At 41.2% G+C, this 17,683-nt stretch overlaps 1 protein-coding gene across 4 annotated transcripts in view; it reads left to right on the top strand.

The window, feature by feature from the left end:
- Nucleotides 1–1,145: 1,145 nt before the first annotated feature.
- strbp (spermatid perinuclear RNA binding protein) overlaps nt 1,146–17,683 on the top strand; it is a 107,895-nt gene continuing 91,357 nt past the window's right edge. For 3 of the 4 annotated variants that reach the window (XM_030065524.1, XM_030065520.1, XM_030065522.1), the window contains exon 1: nt 2,363–2,508. The gene's annotated coding sequence lies outside the window, so the exon portion shown is untranslated. Of the gene's footprint in view, nt 1,245–2,362; nt 2,509–17,683 lie in introns of those variants that run through there. The other variant, XM_030065521.1, reaches the window with a different exon arrangement.

Raw genomic sequence — 17,683 nt, 5'->3', positions numbered from 1 at the left:
TTTTGGTGAAGCACAGATTCACCTGAGATCACAGCTATACTGTATCTGGGATTTTATTTTTGTCTGAAATCTATACACCAAAGAATGCATACCAAAGCGTACATCTCTGTCTTTATTTTGATTCAGTTATAGCTTATGTCATATATTACTTGAGATTCACATTTAAGTGTTAAGCCTAATTATGCATTACATGAGCATGGATGTACTGTATGCAGCTAATTCCACTTAGACTTAGTTTACTCATCTTCCAACTTTTAACTTTTAACTTTTAACACCTTTTCAAGTTGCTCATAATCTTTAGTATAATGATAATGAAAATATTACATTTCTTTGCATGCACCTTTCAAGAAACCCAAGGTTACTGTGTAAAATCATAACAGCCTCAACATTAGTATCACTGGTGAAAGTTATATGGAGATAGGCTCTTTTACACACACACACACACACACACACAAACACACACAAACACACACACACAAACACACACACACACACACACACACACACACACACACACACACACACAAAACTGAAAATTAATAAATTATATGTAACAATTTTCTGACTGTATGAGCCAATAAATAATTGTATCTATATTGGTGGCTGTTGTATTTGATGACGTGATCTGAGTAAAGGGCATAGAATACCCACATAGTAATTTGCAACTAGATCAATGCACCTATGACCTTTTTGACGAATGTCAAAAACACATCTTATATTGTGACACATCTTATATTTTTCTTTTCAGTTTTCAAATATTTTGAAACCTCCTCGATGTCTTCAGTGTCTTTGCACACTCTCTAAGGACATGACCAACGAATAGGCCTACATCAACTGTAAGGCGATAGTGGCATTCGGCATTAGAGTAATATGTTTTTTCCTCTCTCTCCCTCTCTCTCTCGCTCTCTCTATTTCACGCACACACGCGCGCGCATGCACGCACCACAGGCAAGGATGTAGCCTACATAAATCTCACCCTGTGTCTGTCTGTCTGTCTTGTCTTGTCTGTCTGTCTCTCTCCCCTTCTCTTTCTCTCTCTCTCTCTGCGTTCACCGTACAGGTGCGGGGAGCAGCGGCCGAGCAGGGTGCCGCCGCTCCGCCAATTAGGAGAACCGAGCGTGACCACGTGGGCAAATCCGTTGTCTAAATTCCCGTTCAGCGGTGAGCAGCGCGGAGTGAGCGGCGGCACTGATAGCCACATTGACTGGGAACTAATAGCGACAGGCTAACGGAGCGGTGTGCAGGTAAATTGCTTTCTCGCTACACTTTGTTTTTTTTTTCCTGGTCACCCACCTCCGGAAAGACCGCGCAGTGCAGTTTAAAGGGGGGCTGCCGAGACCTTTATATCCTCCGGTGTGGTGATTAAATTTGTCGTCGCTTGCGGGTGAATCCTTTCCCTCCTCCTCCTCCTGCTGCTGCTCCGATCCGGGGACAGGACAAACAGCATCGGCTGGTTTGCTCTGCACCGTCTGCGCATTAAAACTCAGCCACCCCCTCTCCTGTCTCTCGCAGGCAGGCACAAGGCTATTGATAGTTGACAGAAGCCTCGTAATCCCTGACTGATCTGGCTGACCGGCCAAAGCCATTTGGGATCCAAGAATGTTGATTGAAGTTTGCTTTTTTTTCTTTAATTGGAAACGCCCGCGCATAGATTGACACTGTGTTCGTGCTGCAACCAGGCAAGCATAGGCAGCTTTTATTCTTGAATTATTTATAAGACTGTCTGGGAGAGAGTAGGCCTAATGCTCCTCTTGGAGAGAGAGAGAGAGAGAGAGAGAGAGAGAGAGAGAGAGAGAGAGAGGCTATCAAGATCGACATATTCTTTTATTTCTAATCGTCATTTCTCCCCTTTCCTAATTTACATTTAATCTACCCCCATCTCATATCTCCCTTAAACTTTTGTCCAGCCATAGTTTAAACTTGCAAGGGTAGTTTTGCCTATTTTACACCAGCAGCCTGCCATTGATTGTACATTTGTGCACAATTTAGTAAATAATGAGCTGCTGTATGCATGGCCAGTGGACATTTTTAAGGACTTACAGCATCTTTCCCCTGTGTTTGTGCCTCAGTGTTGTTGACGGCGCCGCTATCGTGCATTCGCCACGGCCACACACACACACACACACGCACACGCACGCACGCACGCACGCACGCACGCACACACACACACACACACACACACACACACACACACACACACACACACACACACACACACACACACACACTCTCTCCTCATCAGTAACAAAAAAGGGCGCATTTGCCCTCCTCTTCTCTGCTCTACAGCCCTACTACACTAGAATGAATTGACCGTGTCCGCGCCTGCGCAGTCCCACCATTCATCTTTAGGGATCTCGTGCGAGAGAAACCAGCAGGCGGCTCGCGCGTTGCGGCTGGACGCTGACAGTTGGGATCTGCTCACATTTGGCGGAGTGGTAGCAGCAGAGACACCCGCATGGTCGGATTTATATCTTTTTTTGGGCAACTCGGCAGCTTATTCCCCAACCCGTAAGTTGTTCCACTCTTTCTCCTGTTTTCTTGTAATCTTACGTGATATTTACGTTGTGTTTTGACGCTGTCATCCTAAAAGAAAGACAGAAAGAAAGAGATAGAGTCGGAGAAACGGAAAGTGTACGTTACAAGCCTCTCTCTGTGTCTTGGTTGTTGTTGGTCGTTGTGAGTTTAATAACGTAAAAAAAATACTCGTCTGAATGGGTTGTTTTGCTAATTTATCGTTGCTTATTGCCCGTGTCGAGCTAAGAAACAAGATGAGGAACTTGCAGGAGATGAAACTTGTGGTAGACAGTGTGTGCCGTACGAATCCACGTTTTCAGCGTGTGTTTGCGGAGGTTTTTGAGATGTTTTTAATCAAACTGTATGCCTTCTGTGATGGATATGAATGAATTATCTGTTTCTTTTTTTCATTTCTTTTTTTTTTTAAGCAGGCGGTCAATGCCTATCTCTTTTAGCAGGTGTCTGAGGCGTGTTGCCCACTTCCGCACTGTACTGCGAGATACAGTCATAAACGAACCCTATACCTAGCTATATTTCCTCCGGGGTTTTGTTAGGTTATTGGAGTGCCTGTCGGTTGTTATGGCAGTGCTCTTTGTTTGTTTACGGATGCGTTTTGTTTGCACTTGTTTGAATAATATTTCTAGTCTCCATGAATTGGAGTTTTAGGGAAGCGAGAGCAAAATACTGTGGTGTTTTTCATCATCTAGGTTATTTCCTCACAGAAAGCGCTTCTACCTTCTCTTTAGTCTGCGTGTGTGTGTGTGTGTGTGTGTGTGTGTGTGTGAGAGAGAGAGAGAGAGAGAGAGAGAACAAGTGCATTACAGACAGAGAAATGCTGAACTGTTCTCTAGCCTACTTGCTGAACCAGCTTGTGAACATACCAAAACCTGCACAGCAATGTTTGCTAATCATAATACCTTTTTATAGTCACAAGGCAACTCTAAAAATGTCGGCTGTAAGTTTACTATAGTTTACACAGGATACTGTGGTAACCTTTGCAAAGGTCTTTCCTTCCTGCTTATATCTTGCATAATTTTTGACAGTGTTTCTGTGTGATGAAAAAAAAAAAAAAAAAAAAAAAAAAAACATGAAGAGATGGGGCTATCCTGGCAACATATTAATGTTTTATTTATTTATTTATTTATTTATTTATTTATTTATTTATAGTCAGGGCCAGCCAATATGGAAAAAATTAACTATCACAGTATCTTGGATCTTGGAGTAACTTGATAATGATATTGTAGGGATGACTATTTGTGCTTTCCTATGACAGTTACAGAAAAGGGAGTTTGATGTACAGTCATCAGTAATGAAGATGATATGATGATCAAATAGGTAGATGTAAATAGCAGAACAGCTGGAGCAGTCTAAGAAGTTGGGAAATTTGCATCCCTTGACTCTAATGCAGCCTTGAAACCAATGTAAAGACAACACTTATACCATAACCACGATATCTCAAATCCCAGAGGATATCTAGTTTTATATAAAAATATTGATATATCACTCAGTGCTTTTTGCAATTAAATAATTTGTTACTTTTTTTGAATGACCGAACGGTCAGGGTTTTAGATGTATTTGGTATCTGGCTCAAAAGTCCTCACTGGGCTCAGCTGATTGCAGAGGTCCCGCAGTTGTCATTAATCTCTGGTGTTTTCAATAGTTCATCAGGTCTTTGTGCCTCGTGGTCTGGGGCTTGACTAATGAGCTGTTGCTTGCTTTAATGATGGTGTTTTTGCTTGCTCCACCCTGCTCAGCCCTATACCACAAGTGGAGGGGGTGTCTGCTAATACCCTCAGTCACACCCTGCCCCACCAAAGTAGAAATATGAGTACTAAAACAGCCCAATATATTCCCCCTGGTCAGTCATACCTTGCTCCACTTGCCTAGACAGAGCCTGGTTGACTTACAGAAGAACTGAAACACAGACTTCTTTAGTGGTTGTTTGTCCCAGCCACTATAATGCACTCCTTGTAGTACATTCACAGTACTGAATGTGAATGTTTAGAGAGAGAGAGAGAGAGAGAGAGAGAGAGAGAGAGAGAGAGAGAGAGAGAGAGAGAGAGAGAGAGAGAGACTTCAGTACATTTGACAGTGTGTGTGGTTTTGCATTCATGCTTCTTTTTTCTAATGTCGCTGTGACTACAAATTTTGTTATGTATTGACTTGATAAAATCAAGGATGCTTCATAAATGCCACAAAAAAGGATACGCCAGAACTGTATATCCACAAGGCTTACTGCCGTTCTTTACATAGGCTTTAGCTTCTGATTTTCCAAGTGCTAAGCAGGTGATTGAAAGAATCCAATCAATGGATTTTAATCCTTCTAATGGAACTAATTTAGGTCCCAGATGCCCAGATTAAGAATATATTAAGAGCACACACACACACACACACACACACACACACACACACACACACACACACACGCACACACACCTACATCAGATTGGAAACTTAAACCTGCCATCACCATAATGTAAAAAAAAATAACTTTGTCACTTTGGTGGTTAGCTATTTGTTTATTTGTTTTCTGTTCCCAAAATCAATTTGGCTTTTGAATAGTGACTGGTAAATTTAGGGGACCACTGGCCTCTCTCTGTCCCTCTCTATAGTAAATTATGAAACAAAAATAGGACATTAGATGTAACAATCCCAGTGTATCATTGTATGTTTATGGGTGTGTGCATGCCTGTGTCAGTATCTTTTTGTGGTTGGTCTGTGTACTCAGCTCCTATCCTCAAAGCTTCCTCTGCAGAATGTCTGTATTTAACTAGTGGTTGTGTAGCTAAACTAGGATAATGTAAATTTATCCCCAGTCTTTTTCTTTCTTTTCATTCTCCTTCACCCATTGAGATTTTATCCCCTTACCATTAAGGTGAAATAATTCTGACATTATGCTCACTGTGTTGTCATGGAAAGACTCCTTGAATTCGGAGTAGGCCCATTTTTTTAGGCCCTCTTGAGGATGAAGTGTCTAACTGTCTCAATTTCCCCAATATGCGGTGGCCACATACATATTGCTATATGGGTAGCCATTACTTTTTACATCTTTCCTTTTCTGTTGTGGCTTGGTTGTCACTGAGCCTGGACTTTGTGAGGATCAGTCTCAGCTTAACACCTCTGATGGAAAGTAGATGGTCAACCAATATATATACTGTTTTAACACATGCAAACAATTCAGTCTGCTTTGAGTTTTTGTGTCTTCATGTCAAAGTTTCTCTTAAGAATCTTTTTGCCATTTCAGTATATGGTTTATTCCAATAGTATTTTGCTTCAAAGCAGTGGCACAAGTTTGTTTGGTTATCTTATATGCTAGCTGACTGAGAGGACACTTTCTGAGTTCAGCTCTTGGATCACCAGTGATTTGTTTTATAGTGAATCTTCTGATCTTTGGTCTAGAGGCATACACATCTTGACTGCTGTCTTTTTTAATTGCCATGTTTAAAGGAACCCAACCAAGTTTTATAATTATTTGGTATATTTCTTTGTGCTTGCAACAACTTTCTGGAGAGGTCTATGTGCAGGGTCCCAATATGAGTCCTTGTCCCATAATAGGGCTTTTGACTGACTGTGTGTGTGTGTGTGTGTGTGTGTGTGTATTCTGGTGCCCAGTGCCTATCAGGGAAACAGGAATCTGCCCACCACTTCTCAGATTCTAGCATACAGCAGCACATTTAGAGTCTCATCTGGCAAGGAAATGTAGCACTAATCCAATTGGCTGTAGCTTTAGTAAAAGCTTCCCTAATTGGCCGATATGGCAGCTGCCTGCCAAGGTTCCAGTAAGCAGAACAGTGAGCTGGGGAGAGCACCCATTGGTGCTGTCATACAGGGGAGAGGGGCTAGAGAGAGAGAGAGGGAGGGAGGGAGAGAGAGAATGCTCCTGTAAAGAATATTTCTCCATGACAGTAAAAATGAGCTATCCGCACCCCGCTGACTCAGAGCTGTCTAGATGACTTTCTCTGTTTCATCTCTGTTAGTTTCCACATACATACATACACAAACACGCACGCACGCACGCATGCACGCGCACACACACACTCCCCCAGTATTCCATCTGCTGAAAGAACAAGTTTTCTCACATGCCTAAAGAAAAAATTTACTAACAGGCCAGAGAACAGAGTCATCAAGAGGAATATGCAGTGTGTATGTCTGTCACAAGAGGAAGACTGGTTCTTGGCAAAGGGAAAGTACCCCTGCCAGCAGCCACTGTAACCGGCCCTGTTTCCTTTCACCTCAGTGTGGAATCCAGGAACAGATTAGAAGAAGAGAGACAGAGAGAGAGAGAGAGAGATAGAGAAACAAAGAGAGAGAGAGAGAGAGAGAGAGAGAGAGAGAGAAAGAAAAGACAGTGAGACAGTGAGAGAAAGTGACAGATGCAGATAGAGAAATGGAGACAGAGAGAAAGAGACATAGGGAGATGGAAAAACAGAGAGAGATGGCCATGTAAGGCCTCGTACATTCAGATGAGACAGAGGCCTGTAACACAAACAGTGAACCTGAGGTGTGTAAAGTGAAACAAAGACAGGCTTCGTGATAAGATGCATCACTCAACTTAAGTTTTCCGGAGGCATGGCCTGATTTGTTTGCAGTCTGCTTTTCATTCCAACATGAAATAGATGTGGTCGTGTTGTATACACAATGTATCAGTCCATGACTGCTGTGAGACGGAGAAAAAGTGCTTTACCACATAGTCTCAACCCCTCTTTAATTTGTTCACACCATGCTGCATTCACTTGAACTCTGACATCAGTGTTTTAGTGTTGTAAATTTCCAACCAACAACAACATTTTTTTACTGCATTGCCGAAAACTGAGGTGGCAGCTGGGGTGGCAATGCCTTTTTTAAGGGTTGCAGCTGCCACTCCATGTCACCCACTAGATCCACCATTGTGTAATGTAAATTTTCAACACAGGGCCAAAAATGCCATTTTGTATTCTCAGGGATAATTTTCTGTAAAACCTATTCCTTTTGGTTTGTCTTAAAGTAGCATCTTAATAGTGCCTACATTAATCTTTATGACATTAATTCTTTGAACAATTATAAACTGATAAGCGCGCGCGCACACACACACACACACACACACACACACACACACACACACACACACATCAAAAATTCCAAGGAGACATTTGGCTTCATGGTAAAGACAAATAATTAAAAATGAAATATTGAATTCACAAGCAAGTAAAAATAAGGTTCTGTCTGGGCAGAGTGCAGTTCTGACATACTGAGACATCCCGTTTTGACATCCCAGCTGGTAAAGCTGAACTACAAATGAATAATTCCTAGTTCATGATTTATAATTCCTAACTTGCAAAAGGATGCATTTTTTAGTACAAGACAGAATATTTCAGATATCGTCATAAATCAGTAGGAGGATACTGGAACATGCAGATAACCTTAATTTGGTTTATTAGATGCAATTTGAATGGGACAATTCATATCTAAATGTTAGGTTCTGACGTATACAACAAGAAGTTCTTTCAAATGTACACTTAATAAAACAAGATGGTCCGTGTGTCCCAGTATCCTCCCACTGCATATATTATTGTACTGGAGGCAAGTTTGGTGACACACACGCACACACACACTCACACGCATACACACGCACACAGACAAGAGATGCACACAAGATGTTTGATGTTCTTAAATGCACAGCAACCTGAAAAATAACATAGGTGGCTTTACTTGTTAAGCAGAAGTTCTGCTAGATCAGCATCACTTTTTAAAACATTCAAGTCCCGTAGCTCTTACACATCTACAATGTTTATTCCAGTTTTATCCCTCACACCATCTAATTCCTTTTTTGTAGTTTTTGTTCTTGTTTGGTCTTTCTTCATTTTGGCTGTTTGCCTGTGTAAGCTGTCATTGGCACTGTAGGAATAGGAAATTTCTCACTGGCGGATGGCCTTTTTATTTTGCTGTAATGCTGTAAACTAGGTTGCTCCAGACCAAGCACAGCAGAAGTCAGCTTTGCGCTACTCTGCATATTAAGCGTATGCGCATAACATGACTGACATTAGGGAAGCCCGCTAACTGTTTTTTTGTTTGATTGGGGATGAATGGGGACACAATTTTAAACAACAAAACAAGGAATGTACAGAAAATCTCCAGAATATATCAAGGATCTGAAAATGAGTCTCTCATGATCACATAAAATGGCCAGCAAACCCAGGGAACTTCTTTACTTAAGCGATATTCCTTTAAGTTGAAGGAACAAGTTTGAATATGACTTAATCAATTTGATTTATTGACATAAATAATCAAAAAAGTAAAAGTTCTTTTGACCTCAATTTCTTAAAATTGCAACAAAGTAGTATGGCTGACCACACTAGTTAAGAAAAACTGCACTATAGTGTCATTGGATGACAGCCAGATTTATAGAGAGAGGCTTTTAGAGGTCCACTCTGCATGTTCCCTTTCATCTGCTGTTATATGATGATAGATTTATCAGGAAGACACTGTGGTGGACATGAGGGTGAAGAGAGATGACTTACAAAGTCAGCCTGTATTGTTAACAAGGAAGTGCCATTTTTTCAGTGCATTTGTGAATTTGTTTTAGGCCAGGTGCTTGTGTTACTACTTTTTAAAGGTAGGGTAGGTAACTTTGCAGAGTGGGTTAACTTGCTTCAAAAATTCCGTTCAGTACCTTTCTCAAGTCACCTCCTCTCTCATGCACTCTTATGCATGTTACATGTTGCATGAGAGTAGAAGTAGGAAGTGGCAAGCCAGTTCCCATTCCTGCCATGCTATAACCAAAGCTAAAGAACTTTACTATGATAGGCAAGGCAGAGTTTGTTGGAGAGGGGGAAGCAAGCCTGCACAGCAGCAGTGCACGTGTGTGTACACAAGACATGAGTGGACTGAGGTAGTGACGTTTCCTTGAGAGGATTGGTTATTTCAGTTGCACAGAACAGTCTGTAACAAATGAGATAGTAGCCTGGACCGTAATTTCTTCTCAGTGTGCTTAGTTTGGCTTGGACCCTTTTTGTATAATTTTGATTTTCAAAATTGTGAAGGCAAAAAGTTACTCACACGGTTATTTCTACACTAAATATATGTTGAAAATAATGTATCTTTTTAACTCTTTGGAAAAGGAGGCAAGAAGTAGAAAATAAGGGTGTGGTGTCAATGGTCTGAGGTTTCTCCTGACAGCTCCAGACACCTGCAGTAAACTAAATACTCATCTTTGTGGGTTTAATTCCAGTTTTTAGAAGTAGAAGTGGCAGGAAAATATATAAAATGAAGAAGCAGAGAGACACAAAGGGACACACCGGGTGAGAGCCTTGGGTACTTGAGAGTGAAGGGGAAAGACACAAAGAAGTAAGGGCAGGAGGATATGAGGTAAGGAACTATAGTGAAACAGCAAGTGACTGAAAGAGTGAAGAGAGTGCCCTTCATCCTCAGTTTTGACAGTGAGATACACTATATTGCCAAAAGTATTCGCTCGGCTGCCTTCACACACATATGAACATGAGTGACATCCCATTCTTAAACCATAGGATTTAATATGATGTGGGCCCATCCTTTGCAGCTATAACAGCTTCAACTCTTCTAGGAAGGCTTTCCACAAGGTTTAGGAGTGTGTTTATGGGAATTTTTGACCATTCTTCCAGAAGTGCATTTGTGAGGTCAAACACTGATGTTGGACAAGAAGGCCTGGCTCTCAGTCTCCGCTCTAATTCATCCCAAAGGTGTTCTCTCGGGTTGAGGTCAGGACTCTGTGCAGGCCAGTCAAGTTCTTCCACACCAGACTCTGTCATCCATGTCTTTATGGACCTTGCTTTGTGCACTGGTGCGCAGTCATGTTGGAACAGGAAGGGCCATCTCCAAACTGTTCCCACAAAGTTGGGAGCATGAAATTGTCCAAAATGTCTTTGTATGCTGAAGCATTAAGAGTTCCTTTCACTGGAACTAAGGGGCCGAGCCCAACGTCCGAAAAACAACCCCACACCATAATCCCCCCTCCACCAAACTTTACACTTGGCACAATGCAGTCAGACAAGTACCGTTCTCTTGGCAACCACCAAACCCAGACTCGTCCATCAGATTGCCAGACGGAGAAGCGTGACTCGTCACTGCAGAGAACACGTGTCCACTGCTCTAGAGTCCAGTGGCGGCGTGCTTTACACCGCTGCATCCGATGCTTTGCATTGTGCTTGGTGATGTAAGGCTTGGATACACCTGCTCGGCCATGGAAACCCATTCCATGAAGCTCTCTACGCACTGCTCTTGAGCTAATCTGAAGATCACATGAAGTTTAAAGGTCTCAAGCTATTGACTCTGCAGAAAGTTGGCGTCCTCTGCGCACTATGCGTCTCAGCATCCGCTGACCCCGCTCTGTGATTTTATGTGGCCTACCACTCCGTGGCTGAGTTGCTGTCGTTCCCAATCGCTTCTACTTTGTTATAGTACCACTAACAGTTGATTGTGGAATATTTAGTAGCGAGGAAGTTTCACAACTGGACTTACTGCACAGGTGGCATCCTATTACATTACTATTACAGCACCATGCTGGAATTCACTGAGCTCCTGAGAGCGACCCATTCTTTCACAAATGTTTGTAGAAGTAGTCTGCATGCCTAGGTGCTTGATTTTATACACCTGTGGTCATGGAAGTGATTGGAACACCTGAATTCAATGATTTGGATAGATGAGCGAATACTTTTGGCAATATAGTGTATCATCTCTCTGCTCTGCCTTGTTCACGGACACTCACACCCACTGTAAACATATACACGTTAGTACACAGACTCCAACACTTAAAGTCACCCTCATTCAAACTCACACTCACACAATCACACTCACAAACTCTCTCTCTCTCTCTCTTTCTCTTTTGTTCTCTCTTCTTCTCTCTCTCTCTCTCTCTCTCTCTCTCTCTCTCTCTCTCTCTCTCTCTCTCGCTCTCTCTCTCTCTCTCTCTCTCTCTCACACACACACACACACACACACACACACACACACAGAAAAGCCACCCCTCCTCCCCAGCTCTGCTTACTGTGTCAAATAGATCTCAGACCAGGGAAACTTTAGCTCGCCCTCAGTCAGATGTCCTGGATGATGGGGCTATCTGTTCAAACCAGACCAAATACAGTTTACATCTCTTTGTACATGATATAATGAGGTGGTGGGAGGCCACAGAGAAATGGGTTTGTGACTGGACAGTCACTGGGTGGAATCCCACTCTGGCTAGGATTCAAACTAAACTGGGTGAATAAGAAACACACTCCCCTCCTTCAGCAACTATTGCTGAAATGCCATAGAGCACAGCAGTCAGTGCCAGCTCCTCTACTGGAGCTGCCCAATGGCCAGCAGGAGAAAACTGGTTGTACTTGACAGTTACTTTGTTGTGGATGTGAAGCAGGACAGAGTTAAACTAGAGCATTTGTGCACCAGGATGGCTCACCCGGTAGAGTGCGTACCACTTATCAAGGCTCTGTCCCTATGATAGCGGCCTGATTTCAATTCCGGCCCGAGCCATTTGGTATATGTCATTCCTTCTGTCTCCCATGCCATTCCTGTCTATCTCTGCTGTCACTATCAAAATAAAGTGAATTGCCAAAAAAACAAAACAAAACAACAACAAAAAAAAAAACAGAGCATTTGGGTTCACACACTGAACTTTCCCTGAAAGAATAAAGGCTATTAACAACAGAAACAACAATATTAATTAGAACAACCAACAGTAATATTCATACTCAAGAGAGCTATAGACATTCTCTGTTAGAACAGTCTAAACACATTTGTGCTCCTTCACATAGGAATGTACCACAAAAAGAACTTGGACCATTCTTGGGTCATGGACAATGTTTTGGGAAACTGCATCTTGAGAGAAATTAGAGTACAAATTTTTACAGGATAAACTTTAAATCAGTTAAAATGTGAAAATGTGAAAAATAAAAATGTTTCTTTTTGCTTATGCCTGTGTCATTGCTTATTGCATAAGCCTATTTTTCTGCAAGGATGACACATTTGACCACTTTTAGGAGATTAATTGCTCCTTTCATGTTAAACTGTGGTGTATCATGCTGTAATTGCTGATGGAGATTATCAGTGAGATGCTGTGTGCATGTGCACGCGCGTTGTGTGAGAATTCTTTATTTGATAAGGACCTTTTCATCTTCTAATAAAGCAGCATTTTTGTGGTTCCACCCAAAATGTGTTCACAACCCAAAATGTCCTCACAAGAATAATGGTTTCTCAATAGATGATCCTCATAAGTATAGCAAAACAAGCCCCCCCACACACACACACACATGCACACACACATATCATTGCACATTCGTGCACACTCTCACCCAGCGCTGGCAGTGAAGCTTGTCCATATTTCTCCTGAGATCTTCTGGAGCCACATCGGCGTCTCACTCCAGCACACACATCACTGACAGACTGACTTACTTACGCACAGCCACCACTCACCCTGCTTATGTGCTTGTGTGTGTGTATGCTTGTTAAAGGAAAAAGGCAGGACAGACAGGAAAGCAAGAGATGTGCTCGTGTGTGTGTGTGTGTGTGTGTGTGTGTGTGTGTGTGTGTGTGTGTGTGTGTGTGTGTGTGTGTGTTTATGCTTGTATACATCTATCTTTGTGTGCATTTTTGTTTGAATTCATGCCACCGATATGCCATCTTGCTGTCTGTGTATCTGTCTTAAAGTATAAAAATACAGCTTATTATTTCTGGTTGTTTCCCAGTTTAAAATGAGAAGTAAAAATAAAAAAGAATAGTTACAAAATTAGCAGAAATAAAACAGGATGTAAAAGTAACATGAAAAAGCTTTATAAGTGTGCTTTTATTTACAAGATGATACTGATGTGGCTAACCTGAACTCTGGTAGGACGTTGGTCACTTTTTTTAACAGCTGATTCCTTGAAAACCAACAGAGTGGTTGTTAATTTGGTTGTTGAACTGCACATGGGCAAGAGATAATGATTACGATGAGTTCCTAAAATGTGAGAGTGCATTCCGTCACTAAAAATGCAACATGTCTTGTGGTTGCATTGCATTATGGCCTATTGAGGCTGGTCTTGCTGTAGAAATCAATATGTCTGTCTCCTCTACGATGGATTTCTTGCCGTATGATTGTTGAATGTCGGCGCAATATGGTGAGGTGTTTACCGCTGATGGTTAACAGAGCTGCAAAAAAAAAAAAAAAAAAAAATCAATCAAGGTCTTTTGTTGCTGTGCTGGAAATATCTCAATGTGACCTTAGGTTGCCTACATTTGACCAGCTTATCCATATAAACAAGAAAAGTACATTACCAAACAACAAACCAGGCCCAGGGCTGTAAGGTACCTTGCCAAAAGCTGTTTTCCTAGGAACATTAAAGTAGGGGGGATTTATCCTTTTTAAAGTGTGTGTCAATAAAATGTTCATTCCTTATTGGTCTCTCGCTGTGGATGAGTGGGTTTACAGCATCCTGTACAGTTTCCACTCTGAACCTCTGTACATTTGGCATAATGCAGCATGGTGAATCAGAACAAGCCCCAGTGTGTAATCAGTAATGCAGAGGCAGAGAGTAAGAGAACTCCTCCAGGTTGTATAATATGCATTTAATTGGTAGATAGATACTGTATATTGCCCACCAGTGTCCTAGTGAGGTGCTGGTGGCAAAACAATGGTAGAAGAGGAAAACACATGATATGTAACACAGGTAACATCTGGACCTGCAGTAAGCAAATCTCCTGTAATGTGTTGTTCACATTATTTATAAGATTTATGACAAGCAGCTTCATCATAAAGTCCTTTAAAGATAATAAAGCACAGAAGTGCAGATACAGATTAAAAACAAGAATCAACAAATGCATCACAACTTTGTGTGCGTGTGTATGAGAGAGAGTGTTAGGCATTAGCAGAGCAGTTGTCAAATCAAAGAATTAAAAACTACAAGACAGGCGGTAAAGTGAAAGGAGTAGCTGTCCGAAGTGAATGAATCTTACATGTGGATTTAAATATTGAGATGGATTCACTAAAATTGGTTGGAAGCTTGTTGTAAAGATAAAGAGAAAGGGCTTTGCCCCCAGTGGTTCTGGTTAATGAATCTTGTATCCTGTGGGGAACTTTTGTTAGTGATGATATCATAGCATGTTGTGTAATAATTTGCGACTTAAAACAAGGCTTTCATAATTGATACATTTACTGTGTGCCAAAGAAGGTTCTTTTTTTATTTATACAGCGCTCGAAATACTTTTTTTCTGTTTTCTGCAAAATTGCAAGTTGTCCAAATTTTTTTCTGCAATCTGGAAAAACTTTCTGCAAATACCCAAGCTGTTATTCCTACCGTACTGTAACCTACCTAGTCTGGGAAAGCTAACAACAGCATCATACATGGCTTTGTGCATCTTAAGAATGTAGTTTACATTGTGTGAATTTAAGACTGATTATTTCGAATCTCAATTCGGGACTTTTTTTTTTTTTTGCCGCGAGTTTCCGAAGAGCTCTGATGTTTGCCGACTTCAATGCATTTACGTTGAGTTTAGTGGCTTCATCCATATTTGGTGTGCTGACTACGCTTGTGTCACATGACTCATCAGCATACTGGGAAGGAGAGCTGCTCGTTCCCAGGGAGTTTTACAACACGGAAGTGAACAAGCGCTACCTGCATCTTCCGCACCAAATATTTTACAGGTATTTGCAGATTTTATTAAGAAGAAATCACACTGAAAACTGTTTATAACTATCTTTATTCTTTATTGGACCTATTGCAAGCCAGATCGGGTGGAAAAGGACAAAATTACCTGGATTTTTTTTTTTTTTTTGCCTGCAAAATTGCAAGTTGTTTTTATTTTTTTCTGCAATCTCAAATTTTTTTCTGCAGATTGCAGATTGCAGGTGGGTATTTCGAGCCCTGTTAATGATACTTATTGATTATGGGGTAATGAATTCAGTAATGAAAACTGTTGGAGAACTGTGTCAAAGTAATTTTCCGACAAGAGAATCTAAAGTGATATATGTTGCCTAAAATTTGGGGATCATTGAAGTTTTGTTTTGGCTTGCCATGTCTTATTTTAATATGAGGAAAACAATGTAAAGCGTGCTCTCTTTAGCAAGGGATTAGCAAATAATTAATTTGGGATTATCAAATCATTAGTTCAAATGCATCTCTTTGTCTGTCTTTTCAGTAAATTAGATCTAATTAGATCAGATCTAATTATTTAGGATCAAGAATTAAAATTATGTGTGACATTATAGACTTTGGGCATTTACAGCATAGATCAGTGATACTTACACCTGCCTGCTTATCAGGTGAGCAACAGCAGGTATGCCTAGTCATCCATATAACAAGGTGTGCTGTCTTAGTTGATATTTGCTGCTGTATTAGCATGATGTGATCTGTCTGACCTTAGAGGGAGCATTGTACTGTATTTTGTTGGTGATGCTTGCTTTCCATGGTGCTGAAATTCATAGTTTCCATCCTAAGAGTGGAGCTGTGTTTGCTACTGCATTAGCTGCTATGTCAGACAGCCCTCTCTGCCTCATTGCCTCATTCATTTTGGATTATTGTGGCTTTCATTTCATTGACTGGTTGGCTGTGTAATCATGTAGGTCGACAGAGGGCTTGGCAGAAATGTTTTTTAACACCATGATTTTATTACTGAAAGTAAGCTTATATGTTTTTGTGTAATTCTTTATTTGCTTCTCACTGCTTTAGTCTCATGAATTATCTCAAGGATCCCAAGGACTGCTTTTTTCATGTCATGTTTTCCCATTGCACTGCTGGATTCTTATCTAAAACCGCAACCCACTGTACCTTACCTGAATTCACAAATCTATAGAATATTTTGTCCAGTGAATGTGAGTATTCTGTGTTGCTAGCTCTCTATTTTATGTTCAGTGCTGGATTTTATGTAATAAATTTGAAGTTCTTTTGTCTCTTTTGTCTCTTTTTGCCTATATGGTATAATGTGAGTTGGTGATTCTGTGCTCCTACACTGCTGTGACAAAGGCAAACTGTTGTACTTTTCTGTACTGTTCATGTTAAATTAAGTAACTCTCTCTAATGTGTAGAGAGGAGATCGAGTGATGTAATTGTTTGTCTTGTTGACACTCCACTCCATACCTGACACCAGAGTAATATGATAGTGGTTACTGATTTGCATAAGTCACCTAGCTTCTAATTTCTGAGTAGGCTGGATAGAGAAAACAATATTGCACTAATCCTTTATAAAACAGCAACAACCATAGATGAGTGTTTGTGTAATCCTGGAATAGCATGTCTAAGGAGAAAAACATTGTGTTGGATATTTCAATGATAATTCCCACATCAGTTTGGAGAAACTGCAGCCATTGGAATCAAGTGAGGACTAAGTGTTTTTTTTTTTTTTTTTTCTGGTTTAAATGTCAGATGGCCATTTCAGCTGTATCTGCATTCAGAGGAAAAACGCCGTTTGTCATTGATGTGTTGATGTTCAAAATCCGGGACTAAACTGCATTTTGGAGGGTAAATTCCTGGAGACCGGGGACTTAAGAAGAATTGCCGGTTAAGTTGGGACCTCGGATGGTTGTAGAAGGATGAATTGTGCAGCAAGAAGTCGAGAGAGGTGGGTACAGAGACTGAGCATTATATGCACTGCTGAAATGTAAAATGCAGCGCCCTGGGTCGGTAAATGAGGCACTTCGAGAGTCGAGCAATGGTGTATTAAGGAAAAGAAAAGGGGAGGGAGAGAAGGAATAGACAGCTGGTATTAAAATGAGAGAGGGTGTGAGAGGTGGAAATCCATGCCGGGATTTCTTTTCCTCGGGAATAGGATGCAGTACGTCGCAAGGTGATGACGGCGACCAAAGGATGTAGCCAGCAAAGCAGCGGGGAAAAACAGAAAGCGAAGACAGTCAGGGTGATTTGTAGACGTCAGGAAAGAGCAGAACAGAAGGAGTGGAAATGGGTAGTTTGAATAACTTTCCCTCTCCGGGAGAACCGCATATCCATCAGACTCGGGAGAGAAATGTCTCATTTTGTGCCTGGCAGTTTCAGGATATCAGCCTGGAAGGGGTGGCATCGCTAGTAGAAATATGCCTGGCAAAACAGTCAGCAAACTTGAGAAGCGAGTTATTATCGGGATCGAATCTAATATGCATGAGTAAGAGAGCAGCTGAAACACTTAATTTTAGCCGGTGCATGTCACGCCTCATGCATTTGAGGGAGTCGAACCCGCTGTTCAGCTTTTCGGAGAT

Source organism: Myripristis murdjan, chromosome 12 (assembly GCF_902150065.1).
Source record: "Myripristis murdjan chromosome 12, fMyrMur1.1, whole genome shotgun sequence".
NCBI classification, from domain to species: Eukaryota; Metazoa; Chordata; class Actinopteri; order Holocentriformes; family Holocentridae; genus Myripristis; species Myripristis murdjan.
Note: the sequence above shows the minus strand (reverse complement) of the source record. Positions and strands in the feature narration are given on the sequence as shown.